The sequence below is a fragment of the Ptychodera flava genome, chromosome 11 (genome assembly GCF_041260155.1).
Source record: "Ptychodera flava strain L36383 chromosome 11, AS_Pfla_20210202, whole genome shotgun sequence".
NCBI lineage: Eukaryota > Metazoa > Hemichordata > Enteropneusta > Ptychoderidae > Ptychodera > Ptychodera flava.
In genome coordinates, this window is record NC_091938.1 from 19,482,390 (window position 1) to 19,499,026 (window position 16,637).

Below are 16,637 nucleotides of genomic sequence, written 5' to 3' on the forward strand. Positions count from 1 at the left end.
AACTTTGAAATTTAGGTTTCACTTGTTGCAGTGCCGTGGATTAGGAAGTGTTTCCAAGGAAACCATAGATGTATCAGCTGTCTCGATCGTGAACCGACATCATAGCTGTACCATAGTGATTGAGAACTTCACCAGAGCTTCAAGTATGCTGTTCAATAATTAAGATGCACATGGAAGTTTTAATCCCATTGAATGCCAAAGTCAGTTTTTTGTCATCGTTATAAAATATAACCCCTGTTACAGACAGAAGAGAGAGTCACTGGAAAATACATCAAATGTTACTGAAATAATTGAGTTTTTTTATGTCCACCATACTTACTTATACCTTGATCCAGCCATACTGGTACAAGGAGAACTTCAGTGATGTGTGTTCATGTAACAATGGAAGTAGCACAGCTCGAGGTACATAATCTTCCATGGAATACCAGAGATGCACCTAAATGTGTAGTCAAGCATGCAATCCAAATCATCAGTTGAAAATCAGTGCGGGTAATACGAATGTGTGTCCTCAAAGTTATGGGAAAACACACATGTAGAAAATGTATTCAGCAGAAAGTCATTTAAATACATGTAATTACAACAAATGGAAACAACATTTATTCTTGCAAAATGACTTTTCCTCAACACTGACGAGCGTCATTGCAGCAACGAGTATGTTTTACCAAAATCTGTCAGAATTAATTCTGCATTGCATCGCAAAACACCACAAACTTCTGTGAGAGGTAGTTGGTGGGAATATCTCCATTCTGTATATAATATCCCTTACCATGGTCTCCCATTCCTCTTTTTTTTGTAAGTTTAATGCAGAGTTAGTGCCAGATGTTTGTATCACACATGTAGACCGTTTTTTAGTGAACCTATAAATTAAAATGTAATGTGTGTCAGTATTTAGCCTGACAGATCTACAAACTTGATGTCCTCAAACTTTCATGGACATTGTCAGCGTCAAAGGAATAAATTTCAATGCTGCTGAAAAATAAACTACTTTGGGTATAGTTGGAGATCACAAAATGTCACAAGAAAGGGGAAGCTTGTTCCATTTCTTGCCTATTTTATTCCATCTCGACAATAAAGTGACTGTGATGTAAAGAAAGATATGATTGTAATTCGGAATGTGGCTGTCTCTCACTGGAGTAATCTCTTGAGAGTAGATAAAATGGTTCTGTGTTTCACTACATGGCAACTGAAACCATGGTTTTTATGTCATCCTGTGCTGAACTATAAAGTGAAAGAACATGTGCATTAATCTGTGGTACATTCTGATAAGGAGAGCAAACTGCAGTGTTCAATAATTGTAAGACTGGAATTTGCGCAAAGCCGAGCCGTCTCCCATACAGCAAGTTGTGAAGTGGAATAGCGGACGAGAGCTCATACATAATGACAGCTCGGTATACGCTGAATATATACCTGTGTTTGAATGTGCCTGAGGTGTCAGTCGAAGAATGACAACATCTCTTGTGTTCACTTTGTGTTTGTATATACGCACTTCACAGGTTGCCGCAAAACAATACCTTTATTGTTGTGTACAGTGAAAGGCACCATACACTTGGGTACCTGTGTACACCTATTGTATACTGTCATCTGTCAACGAGGCATTGACTTGCCTCTGACAACTCTCACCCCATTGTTACTTCATTGTGAGTTTAAACAGCATCCGCAGTTGAAATTCCATCATGCAGTGATTGCAATTGATTAAAAAAAATACTGCCACGAGAATGTTGGCAAGATTTGATCAAGGTATATTATATTACGTGGTGTACTTGTGTTTGAAAATGACTGCTACAACTGTAAACTTGACTTTGGAAGATTTAAAAGCATTTTAACGTTCAATGATGAATCTTCGGAATAAAGTACAAGCATGGGTATAGAGATTGTCCACGTGCCTCTTGGGAAAGTGCTACGAAATGAATGAATCATTATGGTAAGTTTATCTCTGCGCAACATGCCCTGCAAGGAAAGTAAATTAACACAGGAACAGGAATGCAACTTGCAAGTCTGCAATATTTTATTCTTTCCTTCTGCTCTTGTCAGTTTTATTTTGTATTTCAGAAATATTTACAACCAAATAATTTTTTCTTCTTGTATTTTTAGAATTTTATTTGTATTCAATGAAACGTTTTTATTCACAGGTGATTGCATTTATTCAGGCTAGTAAGCAATTAGCATTGAGATACAAAACTGGAAAAGATTTTTTTCTTCAATTTATAATCGTTGCTACGCATTCTAGCTCATATAATTACTAAGTAGAACTTGTTTTCTTGTATATGTAAAGTGTTCTGCATCCCTGCCTCTAGGGCCATATATTCATCTTCTGTATCAAATTTACCCGAAGACAGACAGCATCAGATGCAGCAACCAGAGCCCGTATGGTTGACAATATTCCAGTTTTTGTGATAACGAAGGGAGTTGCAGAGCATTAGTCATCAAAAATCTAATCAAGAAGTGGACGGTCGGCTTTTGCACAGTTCCTGCTACCTTGCAGCAAAATTGATTTGAATCAGGTGGAATTGGGATGACAAAGCCACAAAGTGGATGATTCAGCCGTGCAGTAATTGGACGTAACCTAGTAGTATCCATGGAAACCACATCTTCAGGTACAGGTATGAGGAAAACATATTCATACCTTTTTTATAATACAGCGCATCTAATTATTACTTAGCAGTAGTATAATTATTCACACAATATTTTTTTTCCTTTTTTTTTCACTTCACTGGTGCAATTGTTGAGTATTTTCAATTTATCAAACATCCTTTATTCTCTCATCTTTTTAGTCATCTTTGAACCAAATTGAGTTTAAATATTCTTTTCCCATCGTATTCTTTTCTTATTCCCTTACAATACGCATGATAAAATTTTGTTAAATGTGTCGTGCCACATCCTACATAATCTGAACCCTGGTACAACAATGGACTCCTCTTTTATGTTATGATCTTTCACTACATATTTTTGTATCAACTACTTTCTTGTCTGATCTGCAAAACATGTTGAGATACACAGTATTCAGCTTGTCAACTCAGCCTGTGCATATGTAGACTGCATCTTTACCGTTGACATGTGGATTCTGGTCTGAACGAGAGTTCAAATTTAAACAATAAGAATGCAGTCTACACTATGGGCAAGTTAAAAAGTAGATGTTTTAACATGCTTTTTGGAGTAGATCAAGAACTTGCAAGTGGCATACAAAACAAAAGTAGTGAAAAAATCATCAAAAGTTCCGGAACTGGCCCTTTAAAATGAACTTGTCATATTACCGGTAAGTAACTCTACACTGTTAGATGATCTTGTCATACTGAAGGGTCACTGTACTTTTTTGTCATGAAAAGGCAATGAGGTGAATGCACTTTATCTCAGAAAGTAATGATGATACAGATCTAGAATTATGCTTTTCATAAATTTCAATCCATGGGCTATTGCATGACCAGTTTGACAATACACTAATTTGTGTGAAAATGAATTATGCTATCTCTGCGGATATGGGACATGGGGTGTCAGTTTCAGGAGTCAATTAGCATGGAGTCTCAGCCTTCAGTGACACTCAGACAAGGGAAATCAGTTTCTTTGGTAATACACAGCTTGGAACACGACTTCATGCAGAACCTGAAAACATGGGCCATTGGCCGCAAAATGCTTCCGTAATTATGTTGATGACATACATGTACATTTATAAACTCGAACAAAAAGTTCATCGTCAGTGGAAGTTAATTGCCAGTAGAAGCTTGCAAGCTGTGTTGTATTTTTAGTCCCCACGGACACCGTCCAGGGGGACTTATAGGTTTGGTCATGTCCGTGCGTGTGTGCGTGCGTGTTTGCATGCGTGCGTGCGTGCGTGCGTCCGTTCACGCAGATATCTCTGAGATGCCTGGAGCGATTTCATTCAAACTTGATACAAGGATTACTTCATATGGCATACAGATGCACGTCAATTTGTTTTGTGAAACGATCCAATATGGCCGCCAGGCGGCCATTTTATTACAATTTTTTCATGTACAGAGCCATAACTCAGGCATGTTCCAACCGATTTTATTCAAAGTTGGTACAAGGACATTGACCAATGTCATACAGATGCACGTCAATTTGTTTTGTGATACGATCCAATATGGCCGCCAGGCGGCCATTTTATTACGATTTTTTCATGTACAGAGCCATAACTCAGGCACGTTTCAACCGATTTTATTCAAAGTTGGTACAAGCTTATTGACAAATGTCATAGCTGTGCACGGCAATTTGTTTTGTGATACGATCCAATATGGCCGCCAGGCGGCCATTTTATTACGATTTTTTCATGTACAGAGCCATAACTCAGGCACGTTTCAACCGATTTTATTCAAAGTTGGTACAAGCTTATTGACAAATGTCATAGCTGTGCACGGCAATTTGTTTTGTGATACGATCCAAAATGGCCGCTGTGCGGCCATTTTATTACGATTTTTTCATGTACAGAGCCATAACTCAGGCATATCTCAACCGATTTTATTCAAAGTTGGTACAAGGACATTGACCTATGTCATACATATGCACGTCAATCTGTTTTGTGATACGATCCAATATGGCCTCCAGGCGGCCATTTTATTACGATTTTTTCATGTACAGAGCCATTTCTCAGGCATATCCGCATGTTTTGACCAATTTATTCAAAGTTGGTACAAGGACATCGACCAATGTCATAGCTATGCACATCAATTTGTTTTGTGATGCGATCCAATATGGCCGCTGTGCGACCATTTTGTTACGATTTTTTTCATGTCCTGAACCATAACTCAGACATGTATCAAGCGAATTCATTCAAAAGTATTTTTATCACAGACCTAATGAAGAGGACTCTATCCTCTTTGAGGACCTGTAATCAAAATACCGATTAACAAGTGGGGACTGTGTCATCAACGATGACTTGTCTAGAAAAGGGAAATAGATAATGTTTGTGCAGTATGTTTGTTTAGTACTCACTGAACTTACAATTTTATATTGTCCTGTCTCTTGTGTGTGCAAACTCAATATATGTCTTTCTCTCCCCCTGTGCAAACTTCCTTCTTCATATACTTCTCAAATTTATTCTGAAACTGTCTTTTTTATTCGCTGCCAGCAACACACTAAATAGTTCTCCATGAAATATTCAATCTCAGAAAGTTTTGTAATTATTGTAATTTTTGACAAAAAAAACCGGTAGCAATCAATTAGAAAACAAATTCAGACTGCATTTTTCACAAGAGCATTTACAAAGTTCCACTGAAATGCCATTTGTCCAATTCATGTCCAATCAAATATTGACAGATGGATCTTTGTTTAGTGATAAAAGTGAAAGTTAGAATTAGTCTGTCCCTATGTTTGCCTTTTCTGACAGAAAAGGTTATCGTTCTGTGAAGTACTTACTTATTAGAGAAGACAGACATTTTTCACAGCAAAACCATAAAGTGAACACAGTCCACTGGAATGGCTAGCTTGAGTTATCGGTAACCTAAAGGGGATATTACCAGGGTTATAGTGCATGAAGAAACTCTAAGACAATCATAATCTCGGTCTACTTACTTTTGAAAATCCGTTTCGACTTCCGCTTCCCCTCTCAGTCGATGCGGTAGACCTGTGCACATGTAATCATCTGTATTCAGTGAAATCCAATTAAAACAGAAAGTTTGGCTGGATCATATTTTCTGATTGCTTTGATCTCGGTGACTGATTCTGCAAATGGGGCCTGTTCCGACAGTAATTTAATTTTCTCTTCAAACCCACCGCTCCCCAGTGGCGATGTCATTCAACCATGGTAACGTTTCACACATTGTAAACAGTTACTCATATATTTTGGATCTTTCATAATCCTCATCAAACAATTGCAATTGAGTTTTTACATGAAGAACAAGTTTAAACATGGTCAAGTGTGAAGAAATATGAATGCTCTGTTAACTGTTCAACTTTGAATGATATTGCTGGAAAGTGACATTTTTGCTTATTCAATAATGAGAATTTTTTTCAGTGAAACATCTGATATTTCTCAATATTTTAGTCCTCTCCATTTTAAACTAATTTTTTTGTCCTTCTCCTAAAGTCGTGGTGAAAGGCATATTGTTCAACTTGTAGCACAACATGTTTATGTTTTGGCTTCCAAAGTCTAGTCCAAACTATGATTCATATATCAACTGTAATATTGCACATTGCATAAAATTCAGTGTGTTTGCTAGGCTATTAATCTGTGTTTCAATGTAATGTTCGGGAGACTACAAAGAAAATAAACGTTGTTTTCTAGATAAAAAATCATTGAAATATCAAAAGTTACAGCCAGTTTCCCTTTAAAATTAAAAACTTATACAAATTCATCGTTTTGCTTTCTTTCTAACATTTCACAAAAAATGATTATCAAAACAATATTAACTTGCCACTCTCCTTTGTCATTCTTTGCACCGTAAGAATCCTCAAAGGTATTAATTTTTTCCCATCTTTTTCAAAGAGATCAAGTTGAGCTTTCTATTATGAAGTCTAAAGAAGATATGGCAGCCACTTTGAACTTCAAGATTGAGATTTTCAGCTGATAATGATCTGCAGTGCAAGAGTTGGTACAACAATCCTCTGACACCTGCAGCTCAATGAAGGTAAGTTTAAATTCCTTTTTACTTTCTCAACTATTTGTCACATGCAAAGTCTGAATTCAAGATTGTGTTTTCAAAATATTACTGTTGTAGTTGCAAACCTAATGTGCTTCGTGTATTCTAGAGATATTAAATTTTAATTTCCGTTCATTGCAAATGAAAATTTCCTGTCTGTATGTGCAAATTAATATTTAAAAAGATAATCTGTATACATTACAAAATTGACCAGTTTCACAGGACAGTTTTTCTGTTGAAGTTGTGTCATTAGGTAAATTAAATTTTTGAGATGACACCCCTCAAAAAAAATTAAAAAATAATGTTAATTTCTTGTGGCAACTGAAATTTTAAACATTCAGTAATGAGAAATATTAAGTGTGAAACATCTGACATTTTTCAAAGATAGAAATGTGTATAGTGATTTTTCAAAGAGATGTGGAAACATGAGTCAATTTCAGGGTAATTTTTGTTTGTGTGACAAATGAAGTATCATCTTCAATTCCTGCCTTTTTGTAATTATGGCCAACATTGATTTTGACTTCCCAGCCTTGTTTCAAATGATATGCTGTCTTTAAGTTGATACTTAAATGGACATGTGGTTTCAAAGATGCTGTGACAAAATACTTGCAAACTTGTATTTGCTCAAATATGCCATTCTCATCACAGCAACAGTCCATCAAAGATTTAATGCAGAAAGTAAAGCAACATTATCATATTACCATGTAAGTTGCAATAGAATAAAGAAAAATATTGTGTACACTTCACAACACCTTGAACAAGCTTGCTTTGGAAAATATGTGTCGGGTCACTGTGACCTACTTTCATGGTGATACACACCCATCATATCAATGTCAGGTATGTGCTTAAGGACAACATGGAGTTCTATTGATATGGGTGATAATGAGGTCCATCTGGCCTTGATGATGGCCTTGACTCTGAACTTGAAATGTGTATTTGCAATATGCTCAGTTTGTTTTGAACTGCATTGCCACCCCGGAGATGCCAGGGATCTGTTTGGCCTTTTTTTTCTTTTCTTTGTTTTGAGTTCTGGCATACCACTGTTGCAAATTGTTCTAAACCTGTTTGCTATCAATAACATATATCAAGGCTGTGTATAAGCCAGAAAATCTGACTCAGATGTCCCCAGACTGTTCTTGATGGATTTTTAAATGCTTGCTCCCAACATTGAGAGATTTAATGCACCAACAGCTGTGCATAGTTAGATCACGATCATGGCCCTCTCGGTAAATCACCGAGAGAAAGTGACCTTCTGGTGACCTAAACAACTTAAACTACAGAAGCTTGGATTGTCTGTCATGACTAAGCCATAAAGCCAGGATCATATCTCCAACTCTCACAGGACACGTTGCTGTGTAAATGTCCTGCTGTGAAAATGTGTGTGTGCATGTATTTCCAAGACTTGTTCTGCACATGCTTCCTACACCCATATGCCATCCCCATTCTGCTGCAATGTTGCTACATCACCTTTCATACTCCTTGACCAAGAGAAACATCATGTAAACTTGGAGGGGGTAGTAGTTGAGAACACTATAAGAAATGAATCAGTTTAGCATTGACAGAACCACCATAGCAGACAAGTCAAACGATCACAATATAGAGTACACATGAAAATAAACATTATCGAACATATGACATCTGACGATCACCACAGTTGTTTATCCTGAACAAAAAATTTAATTGACAATGACCTGATGTCAAGACAATTGATAATAGACGCCATCGGGCTTGAAATGAAATATCATAATAGGGTGACAACTGACAGGTGACAAAAGGATATGACGAGAAATGAATGCTCAATGCGGGGCACTAACTTTCTGCAGTTTCAATTAATGAGGTTTTGATGTGCTCACCCTGGTACCCTGTTTAAGGAGCACCATTCATGGATAATTTATTGATGCACTGCTCTGTAGGTTTTATAAATATATACATTTTAGTGGTGGCCTACTGATATACAAGTACTGAATAGAAACACCCTTCTTATAAATTGAACCATAAACAGTCTAGGATTGAACTCGTACTGGTATGCACAATCCCTCAAAGATACATCTTTTCAGGTCAGCCGCAATATTTACATAGATCAACAGAGATTTATATGAATGAATTTCACTTTATTTTCTGTGTCATTGTCAACATAGAAGATTCGGACATTGTCAATAGTATTAATCAAAATTATTCAGAGTTCCGTCATGCTTTATCCTTAATAAGAGCTTATAATGATAAACATACTTGTACAAATTAGAAACTATCAATTACAGAAGTTGCATTACGCAGACAATATACTTGTACCAATTGGATTTCTTGGCATATTTAAATTTATTTCATACAGACTTCTTGAAAGCTGTATGAAAATTTATCTCAATTTACATTTTCTGACAAGACTTAGAACAGTGGCAACTCTGTATTAAACCAAGGTGCATGCAACGCTCAATATTCAACTTGTTAAGATAGCCTCTGTGTGTGTGTGTGTGTGTGTCTGTGTGTGTGTGTCTGTGTGTGTTTAATCAATATCCAATGTTAATTGCTTGCAACTGAATTTCACCGTTTGAGCACCAAAGTCAATTTTTGTTGCCTTTATAAAATATACCATGGTCAATTTTTTGCAGATTGTTGCCAAAATTTTGATAAAAACTGCAGCCAATGAAATGTGATGTCTACTTAGTCCAAAATTCTCAAAAAGATGACAGAAAAATTACTAAAAATTGGAAAAATGTTATACTAAAATTTTGGTAGGAAAAATTACAGCACTCAGGGTTAATCTGAACTTGAATTAATTTTGTCGACAATCACGTTACACACTGTACATACGTTTTGCTTGCAAGGCAAATAGTGTTGTATTTCAAAAATCACTTTCAATTTACTTTGGAGGAGAAAAAGAAAATATACTTGGTTTTATGGAACAAAAATGAAGAAAACATTATCAATAGTTTGGCCCATTGTCCCTTTTGTATGAAAGACACCTTAATATGAGAGATTAATATCATGAGAATGTTGCATCTCTACAACATTGTTCATGAAGACACAGTGCATTCTGGGAATACATAATTAGCAACACCTGTCATTTTCCTATTTGACAGATTATACCTCATTTCAAAGGAGAATGAATAAAATATTGGGTCAGAGTGTCCTTCAACCAGACTGTGTAAGTCTCCCTACACTTCAGCCTGCTCAACATCTGACTGTAGTACAATTCATCGTCCATCACGGAATTTGTACTGTCAGCAGTTTTTGCATTCAATCTTACTGATTCGTCCCAGACGCTGTCCAATGATGAACTCTTCTAGTTTGACCTACAATACCCCCATCTCTCCCCCATACTCACTCAATCAGCCACACCAGAGATCGGAATTCACAACTGACCCAGATTCACAGATATTTAGGTCACTGGGAGCTTATCACTTTAAACAATTAAATTCCTTTCTGACAAGCCAAATAAATCTCTTGTCAGTAACCCATGTACTTGGCACAACCAATTGGCATTTGTGTATTAACACAAAATGCTGATAAGATTAGCTTTTAAGGCTTCAATAGCCTCCCCCCCCCCCCTCATTCCTCCCAGGTTCATTCGTATTCTTGCAAATATACATCTACCGTAATGTACAGACCTTGTGACCAGCATTTCATAAAACAAACCTAAACTGTTTGAAACTCATTTATTTGATATACATCTCGCCGACAGAAATATGTTACGTGGCCCCATGCACATATCCTGCACTAGGAAACCACGCTGTGTCTGTTGTATCAGTATTTTATTTTTATCATATCCTAGTCCCTGTGTCTTTGCTTTGAAAGGAATGCAAAAATAATCCTGATAGTGTAAAGATTGACTCTCCCGGGAAAAAGATTTTTTTTAAACATATTGTGCTGTCAGTTAATCTGTCACTGAACAGGGTTTTATTGGTGGGAGGATGATGAACACTCATTCAGTCTACATAGTTTTTCTTACATACTTTGTAAGCCCCCAGTGTGAGGATTACATTTTAGTTAGGCTGTACCTGGTACACTGATTGTACAACCTGAGTTTTTTTTTGTTTTGGTTTTTTTATCCTGTAAGGGTACAATAAGAAAGTGTCTGTGTACCGATCAGTGGGTGGTTAAGTGGACCAATGATAGGCTTAGCCTGAAAAACGTTTCCATTCGTCGTTTTCAACGTACAAAAGGTAAAGTTACTGAGAAGACTACCAGACAGTTCTTCTGTACAAAGCAGGTTGAGTTCTGTAGAGTTTAAAATTGGACATTTACAAGAAAGCACCACTCAAAATCAAAATGGTGAAACACCACGGTGTACACGTCGTGTTCTGAACCATCCTTTTATTTCTCAATCTCAGACAATCTGTCCATATATCATTTTAGTTTCTAATATTACCTGTAATAACATCCAGTACAATTTGATATATAGAAAATTTAACTAGCATCAAAATAAGATGTACAGAAATTGACAAAAAGATAATGACAAGATAAATCTTGTGCATGTATCTCATTTACTCTTTCAGTCTATTGTAGGCAAAACTATACTTTGAGCACAGTCTGAAACATTAGTTTCATCATAAATATTGGTTTTCCTGTGACATAAATTTTAGATGACATGATATTATTTCCTTGTGCACCATAGAAGGAAAATTTTTAAGTCCCCTTTTCCCCAGCATCTGCCGGCGAGCATCCGTCATCAAACGGATGTAGCTAAAATATCTTTGTATTTATATCATGAGATGTATACTATAACCTCCTGACCTAACAAAAATAAATAATTGTTGAATACATTTCAATGGTTTTATCCTCTTTCACAAATCCATGGTTAAGGATACTAATCTGATTGAATGTTTAATTTCTTCTTGACAAAATCAACTCATTATGGCAATAGTTTGCGAGGATTGAGAGTAAATTTCCAGAAAATTGGTTACATTCTCACTGCCGTAGTTTACTTTGTTTGCCTGTTTTCCTTTATGATCACTTATACGGAAAACTCCATGTGCTGTAACCTCAGACGTATTTTTACAGTATTTTTATTCTCTTTGTTGTACGCTGATTCTTGTTCTAATCCTGAAATTCTGTCAAAATGCCTGCTATTCAACCTATCAACACAGCTGTTGTGTGTGCAAAGATCAATGTTATCATTTGGAGGTGAGTTAAATTCTGTTTCAGACTTTAATTCATGTACCAATGATATCGATATATTACTGTATAATTTACACAGAGAATTGACACGTGTTTGCAAAGTGAATACTTCACTTCAACATACTTTAGCGAGAAGAGTAAGAACACTTACTAGTATTATTTCACAGAAAAACTACAAATAATGACAATTTTATGAGTATTTATCACTGACAATTGCTAGTATTGCTGGGTAATTTTGAAAAAAAAAACGCTGATATAAATGTATGAAACCTCTGTTGATTTTGTCAAATTTTCTTGTAATAAAGGGACAGCTGTTATTTTGTTGTAATATTTTGTAAGAAAGAGAAAAGTACTGATTCAACAACCGGAAGTTATGTATAAACTATTAATAATTAGCTTTAGTTCCATCTAGTTCCAAGCACACACACCATGGCAGGCATTACCCGTGAAAAAATTTAAAATCTTATGCAAATTTACAAAATATTTTAGATATTTGTGTCCAATTTTTGTTCGTCACCAGTGACTACCATTATTTTCTCTCAATATATTTATTCATCTTTCCAATAGTACGTGTAGGTCCTCATCTACTCAAAATTTGCCAATTCAAAACACCCATATTATGAAAACAGCTCCCTCTGTGACAGTCTATGGATATACAATTCCAGCTTTTTGAAGGCATCATGAATTCAAATAAGCACGTACAGATCAAAATTGAGTAACATGGAAAAAGATTCATGTTTGCTTCAATCAAGATCAGAGGCTGTTAGAAGTTCACTGAATCAATAAACTTCAATGAGAGTAATTCTTAGATACCCAGGAGTTGTCGCGCGAACGTGATCATGTATATGAACACTTCGAACAGTTTCACTTAATTTCGATCCAGATTGCTGCAATTGCAAATCACCAGTCCGTAATTTTATTTTTCGCCTAAGGAGACAGCCAACACCTGAAAGCTAGGCGTGCTTGCTGTCATAATGATTTGAGCCGAGTTTGAGAGGAAAAATTTCACCAGGAGGTTGAAATCGTATGCACCGCTTTGCCTCTAAGTGGGGTGTGCCACCTTGTCTTTGTAAGAAGTATAAACTCCCAGTGCCAGAGTCAATTTGAAACCAATAACACCGCTATTAATTCAACATATTCAATTTCCAATTACTCGTGTTCAGTTGACCTTCTTTCTAATCTGATGATCGACGAATTCTACTCACAATGCAGCCCACTTACTTCCTATTTTGACGCATTCCGTATACATCACTGAAATGTACGGTCTGTCTGCCGCATCCAGCCGGCTCTAATGTGAAATGTGCGTGGAGATTCTAGCGAGTGAGAGCAGTACAGTAGTGCCAAGTACACCAATTGCTTGCGTGCCATACACCATCCCCAGACACAAGCGCAACATACGCTGCAGCTGCGTCCACTTCTTGGATGTGACGAGCAGGTGCAAGGACTCATTCTTGAAGGGGGGAAAAAATGTAAAATGTATCATTTCTGGAAAGAATGTGTGCAGTCCCCAGGAAGACATAACCTCATTTGTGTGACAGAACCTGAAATTTATACACTTCAAAACAAGTCTGAGCAGACGCAGATAGCATCTCCGCAACACGACGTGTTTAATTCATGGAAAGCAGAACGTGTCTACAGTGGCTCATATATCATTCCACACCGAGAAGATATTTTCCCATTTCTATTCTTGTTGTTTATCTAAGCTATTTTCAAGCCTGGAATTTTATTTGAGCCCCTGAGATCATCTGAAAAATTGCTTCTAAATATTGACCAACAAGGAATTTGTGCTTTTACTACAAATGTCAATTCTGTAACTTACACAAACACCCTGCGGAACGCAATTATCTTGATTTAGTACCATCAAAGTCAAAGTCCATGGTGTCAGACATTTGATGGGTGTCATGTTTGAGTTACCATGGATACTCCAGCCATTTTGAATATCAATCACGTCACACGTAGAAGAGCAGCAGCATATTGGTGAAATTAACCAACATTCTCACAGTGCTCTCCATACAATAATTTCCTGACGATCGATGATGAAATTGTGTTTTTCATATTTGTGACTTCTTATATTGGCTGAAGCAAAGCAAAATTAGTTCCACATCGGTTTACTAATATCAATACAAAAACTAGGTCATAATACAAGTGTGTTTAAACACAGGTATTTACTGATGTACTTTAGTTCTGACACCGGACATAAACAGATGTGCCCTATATCTAAATTCAACATTGTATGTTTGGCTTCAATTATATGAGTACAGAAATTGGGATGTGGGTGTTTGCACTTTGCTGCTACCCTGAAGTTATCAAGTGTGTATCACATACAAAGATGGGTTTTCTGTCTTATTAGTTTTCTCACTTAGTTGCAAATGATCAGGTAGTGAAAATCAAGATGAAGATTTACCCGTAATCTTTCCAAATAATTTTCAACTAAAATGAACAGGTTAGTGAGATCTGTACATCAGGAAAAAAATTAGAGTTGACAGGGAAATTAGTGTTTTACATGTAAATAAGGACTCTATAGTAATTACTGAACATTATTAGAATACGTTTTATCCAAATTGTGGCAACGCTAAACTTACATGTCATTAAATTTGGTGAAAAAGAAATCTTGTATTTTTTATCGAACTTGGTGTAAAAGATTATTTTTTGCACGTGTGTACTAGTTTTACCCGGGAACGAATGTATATAGAAATCATTACCAAAAAAGTACATCGGACCTTGTATGACCAATTGACATCAGAGCAATTAGTCACTTTAACTGCTGATGGAACCATGATTCACACATCAATGAAGGGCAAATGTCATTCTCCATCAGAAATCCAGCCAGACTGGAAATTTGTAATCCTCATCTGTGAGGCTAATTGCAGTCATAATAAATTAATTACAGTTATACAAGAGAAAATTGCAGACATTGAAATCATCAATTTAGGAGCAAGGATATTGCAGAGTATTTACTTGCCATTCATTCATCTGATGTACATGCACCTTTTAAAGCATCAAATTTTAACAGATACATACAAATACACATAGCTATTTATTTTCTGTATATTTTTCCCTAACCTCCGAGTGAACAGCGCTGAACTGAAAAACTTGAGGAATATTACTATTTAGCATTTGGTTTTTTATGAAGAAAAGTGCTTATAGCATGTTTCCCAAAACCAACCAAAAGCATTGTGCAAAAATCACAAAATGGTTAAATTGTCTCATTATTTTCACATGAGTCAAAAATATATAAACAGTTTTTAAGATGACTGATGACTTGCCATGGAATGTAAAGAAACATTATGATCATCCCTAGGTACGTTACTTTTTTGTCAGGTACACTGGAAACATGATTTTGGTCCGCACACACCGTTCAGAGTTTTATAAGCTTTGCTCTTTCATAACACATGTAGAGCAAATTAATCAGAACAACGCTACTCTGAAGCAAAAAGGCTTTCCATGAACAATTCAACTCAACAGAATTTTTTTCCATGAACATATCCTGACTTAATCAACCTGGTCTGTGTATTACTATAGTAATTTTTGTAACCGCAGAAACAAAAATGGAAAAAAAATTGTTATGACAACCAAAAGCAAATCATACATTTTCTATCCATGAACTTGGGAGACTGTATGTAGGTCATTGACTTGTCCGTCTTCATATCCAAACTTGATTCTGTGCCTCATTCTACAACATCAATTCACCTGACCCATGATGCCTATCATCATTCCACAAACTGGTTAAATTTAGCACTGTAAATATATCAACAGAAACTTCTGCCTTGCATTTTTGTCTGAATGAAAAAAAAATAGGTGGCAAGTCACAGCTTATTCAAAAGATGAGCACAGTAGAAAAAAGAAAATGAACTTTTTGTGTTCCTCCGGAACAGCAATGAGATTTGTTCCAGCTCGAGGGATTTACCATGCTTGGAGACAGATCATCTGTTATGATGAATAGGTTTATTCAGTTTTTAGACAATCCCCTTTCAGGATTCCTCTTTCAACACTCAAGATGTGTTCAATACGGCAAAAAAAAAATATTGATAAGAAAAGCCGGCTGGAGTGAACCTACCAGCAGGTCCAGACAAGTCTGATGCGTTTGTGCGTTTACAATGAACGCAATTCATTCTTGAATCGGGGGTCTCGTTCAAAAGTAGCTAAATCAATACATTCATAACAGAAGCAGAGTACATAACAGCTCTCCCTCTTTCCTACTTATCATCCCGGTAACAGTCAACGAGAGCCTGCCAAAAACTTGTGTGTATCGGTGTTGCCAAGCAACTGAAATTGACAAGAGCTATGTTGTCTCATAAAGCCCTTTAAAAAGACTGATGGTTGGGTCAGAGGTATGCAAAGATTTTCAAGGTCAACCAGTGTCCTCTCGGGAAGTTACACAAATGTTAACCATATACAACAGTGGTTTGCCATGAGACATGTCTCACCATGTTTTCTAAATTTAAATAAAAAATTAATGATCATATAAGTTAGTGATTTATAAATCATGATGAAAATAATTGTGTATTTGATATCATTCAGTAGAAAGACTTGTCCAGGTATGTATGAAGTAAAGAAATTACATCAGATAAATGCAAGGGTCCCTGAGTTGATGGATTAATTATGATTGGTGTGCAACCCACACAGCAAATGGAGGATATTCCTGACAGTTCAAGTTTTCCCATAACTTGTGAAGTAAGAAATGCCACTGTTAAGTTATGATAATGGTGTAATCACCTTTCATATATGGTTGATACCCTTTAATATTTCATCAGAATTAGCACTGGCTTGTCCATTATATACAGTGAACACAGCTTAATCAGTTATTAAAGTCATAAACGACATAGTATGATTAACTTTGTGATGTGCATGGCTCAACCTCTTGACTATCATTGCCCAATATGTTATCCTTTAATAGTACCATTTAAAACGTGAACACATATTGGATCTCAC